This window comes from Gavialis gangeticus, unplaced genomic scaffold (assembly GCF_001723915.1).
Source record: "Gavialis gangeticus isolate Ggan-Ray unplaced genomic scaffold, GavGan_comp1, whole genome shotgun sequence".
NCBI classification, from domain to species: Eukaryota; Metazoa; Chordata; order Crocodylia; family Gavialidae; genus Gavialis; species Gavialis gangeticus.
Genome location: NW_017729020.1, coordinates 73,999 through 78,323, shown reverse-complemented (window position 1 = coordinate 78,323; position 4,325 = coordinate 73,999). Strand labels below are relative to the sequence as shown.

The 4,325-nt window shown below is 47.7% G+C and overlaps 1 long non-coding RNA gene across 1 annotated transcript; it reads left to right on the top strand.

The window, feature by feature from the left end:
• Window positions 1–1,721: 1,721 nt before the first annotated feature.
• On the top strand, window positions 1,722–3,945 carry LOC109295474. The gene is made up of 2 exons (XR_002096751.1): window positions 1,722–1,952; window positions 2,977–3,945. It is a non-coding gene; the product is annotated as an uncharacterized LOC109295474 (long non-coding RNA).
• The last annotated feature ends 380 nt before the right edge of the window (window positions 3,946–4,325 follow it).

Sequence of the window (4,325 nt, the reverse complement as noted above, 5' to 3'; positions counted from 1 at the left end):
CGCTGCGGGGGGGGGCCGGCGCACGAGGACCCCGCGCGGGCTGCCCGGCGGCGCCTGGCTGAAAAGCGCGCTCCCCCTGCTGGCGGCGGCGGGAACTGCCGCAGCGCCTGGGACTGGGCCGCCCCAGTGGCTCCAGGCCTGCAGGACGGGGGGAGCCGGGCTCGGGCGAGCCCTGGTTGGGGGCACACGCCCTGCCCCTCACCCGCCTGCCTGGCAACCGCTGCAGCCGCCCCTTACTGCACTACCCCGCCACCTCGTCCTTGGCGCCGCGCGCCACCGCGCCAGGCGCCGTCCTGCCCTGGGTCTGCGAGCCAGCGCCTGCCCGGGACAGGGCCTGCGGCCTAGGCCTGCCAACCTCCGGAACTGCTCTGGATACAACCTCCAGCAGATGCTGAGAGTCACTCAGAGGAGACATTATAGGGCGTTCATTAAAATCAGCATTGAATGTTGAATCTGATTTGTACACTAGCCCAGTGGCTTTTTACAGTGTCACGGGCATTTGCCTTCCTGCCGTAAAGTCTCTGCTCCATAATCCGTAACAGACATACACAAGTCCATGGTCACATCCGTGTTGTCGTGGGCACGCTGGCAGTCTGGAAACCCCAGAATAGATTCAAAGGGAGCTGGCCACCCGAACCTTGGACTCAGTGCCGTGTCACCTGCTGAATTTCATAACCCGTTTTTCCCCTGAGAACAGGAGAACAGCCACATGCCAGGTCACTCCGTATGGCTGGCTGCCCGTTGCTGGAGAGAAGAACGAACGCGGCGTGACCACAGCTGTTTCCACTGCTCCTCCCTCACTTGCAGCCTCCAGCATTTAAGGTCATGACATCCTGATTCATGATTACCTTTCTTTTCTGGCCGTAACGCCAGGAATGCAGGGATGTTCCCTCCAAACACGTTCAGAGGTTACGCCTCAACTTTGAGCCATTTAAATTTCTTTACGTGGCCGTGACCACTGTACTGAAGACAGAATCCAAGACGCTCCGACAGAACCGACTTAAATGGCAGATCTGCATCAGTGACAAGCAGTGTTTCCTTCCACAAGCACTCACTACTTCTGTTGCCAGATGCTTCCAATTGGTCATCACAGGAAAACTAAGTTCAGTGCAACTCAGTGAGAACGTGGCTTGTTGGGGTGGCATGTTAATATTGGCATGTACGGCCTCCAGCCATTTAAGAGAAGCATGAAACAATTAAGCTGCCCTTCAAGTTGGGCAGTAGGGGATCACATGTAGCCTCTGCATTCACGGTTGCAAATCCCTGTTATCTGGGAAGATCCCTGCTATGATCCTTAGGATGAAACCAAAGGGGAAATATCTGCCTCCAGTTTTCAGTGAATTCCTACATGGAGAAGAGTTTGGGGCAACATCCTTTGACACAAGGGATAACCCCCACCCCTATTTCCATCAACCCCACTGAGATACCAAAACTGGGTTAAAACTTCTTGCAGACATTCAGCACTTTGCACGTTGGACTCTCTTGGTCCATTGCAGATAGCAAAGCAGCGGAGACATGCTATGCTATTTTGACTGGGCTTGACTTAAGACTACCTGAAGCATTTGGGGAATCTGACATTTCTCAGAGTACACTTCCAGACATCTACTGCGCTTGTTAAGAGTTTACAGACTTAACTGGTTTATTTAGTGATTGTAAATGTAAAGCAGAAGTTCTTAGTTGTATAAATTTCAGCTCTGGGGCCGTGCTGAACACATTTGCACCACTATGAGGAATGGGAGGGAAGGAAATAAAATTCATCCTCATTCATCTGACTGCAATAATAGGTATCGCCTATGCATTTATAAGTGCACTGCTGTTAACATGATCTCTCTTCCAGCAATACTGCATCTCTCCCCAGTTTGAAGTGGGCAGTGGCTGCTACTAGGCTGGTCACATCTGTTGCTTCTGCTAATAGACCCTTCATCAGCAAGCAGCAAATCCTCCACAGAAAGGTAAAGGGGCATTTTTCTGAACAGACTTCCATTCCATTGCCATGAAAGTTCCCTTTATCCGTCCCATTGGCATCTTTGCCAAGGTTTTGGTGACTTTTGGTTATAAATCTGCTGTTCTATACCCCTGTGTTTCATAGTGCATATGCATACATCAATCTATAGCCAGTATACCAAACTAGCCATGTAAACATATCCACACTGCCACGTAGGGGCCAATAAAGATTGTAAAGATCTATCTGCATAAGAAGAAGAGTTTAATAACCTCTGAGCTTTTGCAGGGACAGGTTCAGGGTTCTGGTTATGCTGCACTGCTGTATACAAGTAGAAAACTGCAACGTCTGTGTTTAAGCACATCTACCTTGGTCAAGCAAGATCCCTCCAATATAACTGGAGCTATCCATCTTCTATTCCTGCTCAGAGCAGCAGCTTGACTTTCCTGGTCCAAAAACCAAAATGCTAGTACCCCTTCCTTTGGGTGTCTGAGGTACCCTAGGACCCAAGCACTACAGGTGCCTATACATATGCAGCAAGGCTGCTCCAGCATGCTGTAATTACAGCATGTTGAAGCAGACTTGAGTAACTGAGTCTGCTGGAGCATGGCAATTACCATGCCCCAGCAGACTCCAGGGTCACGTGCACAGCATCTCTGTGTTGAAAAATGTTGGTTGGGACGTTTTAACTAAACCTCACTCAACAAGCTCACCCCTGCCGCCATTTTTCAGTGGGGGGACGCTGATGCATGTGATGCTGCAGGTGCTTTAATAAGAGCGGCTCTTGGAGCCGCTCTCATTAAAGCGGCACCTCATCCCCATTCCTGGACCAGGTGTATAAAGGCTCAAGTGTACAGAACGTCAAACCTTACCAACAGCACGATGGGAGGGAGTTTACAACAAAATGCTTTCCCTCCACCCAAATGAACAGTTTTGTACCAAGAAGAAATAACACAAAGCAAGGAGGTTGTACTTTAATCAGATATGGTTTTAATAAATGTACATAAGTTTACAACTTAAACATTTCTTCATAGAGACTAGTCAGGAACATAGATGGAGCACATCTGGAGTGCAACAAAATTACCCCATTCACCTATGAGTCGGAGGTATTTCCAACACCATGAAGAATGAACCCTAGTGAAAGGGGTTTGAGTGAAGCACTGGTCTTACCATGCATAGTTAAGTCCAACTCAGGCTTCCTGCAGAATAAAAGAATCTCAGCTGTCTTGGAGAATGAGACACTATGATTTTTTCACACTCTCAGTTCATGTGTAGAGGATTCAGCAACCGTATCTAGTGGTTTTTTTCTGATCAGAATTCCTCACCCAGAACAAGCTGGACTCATGAAAAATGTTTACCCCCCCCCCCACTAAATCTGCAGAAAAAAATTAATCCCCCCTTTGGGGGGAGGGGGGTGATCAGCAATTTACCCATCTTCATGGTCAACAAATCTAGATTTAGCATCAAGGTAGAGTATTTTCTGCACACACATAACAAATATTAAAGGCCATCATTTATTAGAATCACCATCACAGCTGATCCTAATTCAGGAATGTATTTCAGCAGTGAAACAAGGTCACACTATCAAAACGCTGATGGTAAAAATGCTTTGGAGTCTTCAGGTATCTTAATGAGGCTTTGATTTAATGTGATGAGAAACAAACAAAGAAAAAACCCACCTCTCCAAAATGACAGTCTTTGGTGGAAGCTTAGTTCATGTTACTGATTACCACTTTGGAGTGATTGAGCCTGAGTTTCACAGTTACATAGAGCTCTCTGTTACCTGCTTGATTAATGTAACTGAGGCCATGCCTCAGGCAGTGTTTTTCAGGCTTGATTACATGGGCTTTTTCACAAGCTTAGTGTCTTTCATGTGGCTCCATGCGTACTGTAGTTGGAGATTGAGTGTGCACTGGCTTCAAGAGAATAAGACTGTAAACTTAACACTATTATCACATATGCAATAGTACTGAGCTGGCAGGAGGGGAGATCAGACAAAGTTACAAGTCTTGGGAATACTAAGCTGAACTGCAGAAGGTGCAGGTTAATACTGCAGCCACTCATGCCTTCTGGTACTGATGATGTTCACGGCGAAGATGCAATGGCCGCGAGGCCCACAGAGCCCAGCAGATTGCCTTGCTTCAATTCTTGAGTAAAGATACTGTGATTGTAAGCATTTCTGAGGCACGGGCTTTAACCCAACTCCAATTCAAGTTTGCAGTGAGCTGGCAAGTACAGCCACTGCTTCCACAGTTCACAAAAGACACAAGCTTAAGATTGTCAGAGGATTGACTGGCAACTGTCTACTGAGCAGCAGGAAACCCTTACCAGAGATCTTTCTGGCTGTGAATGCCTTCAGGAGGGACTGAACCAGGAAAAACCT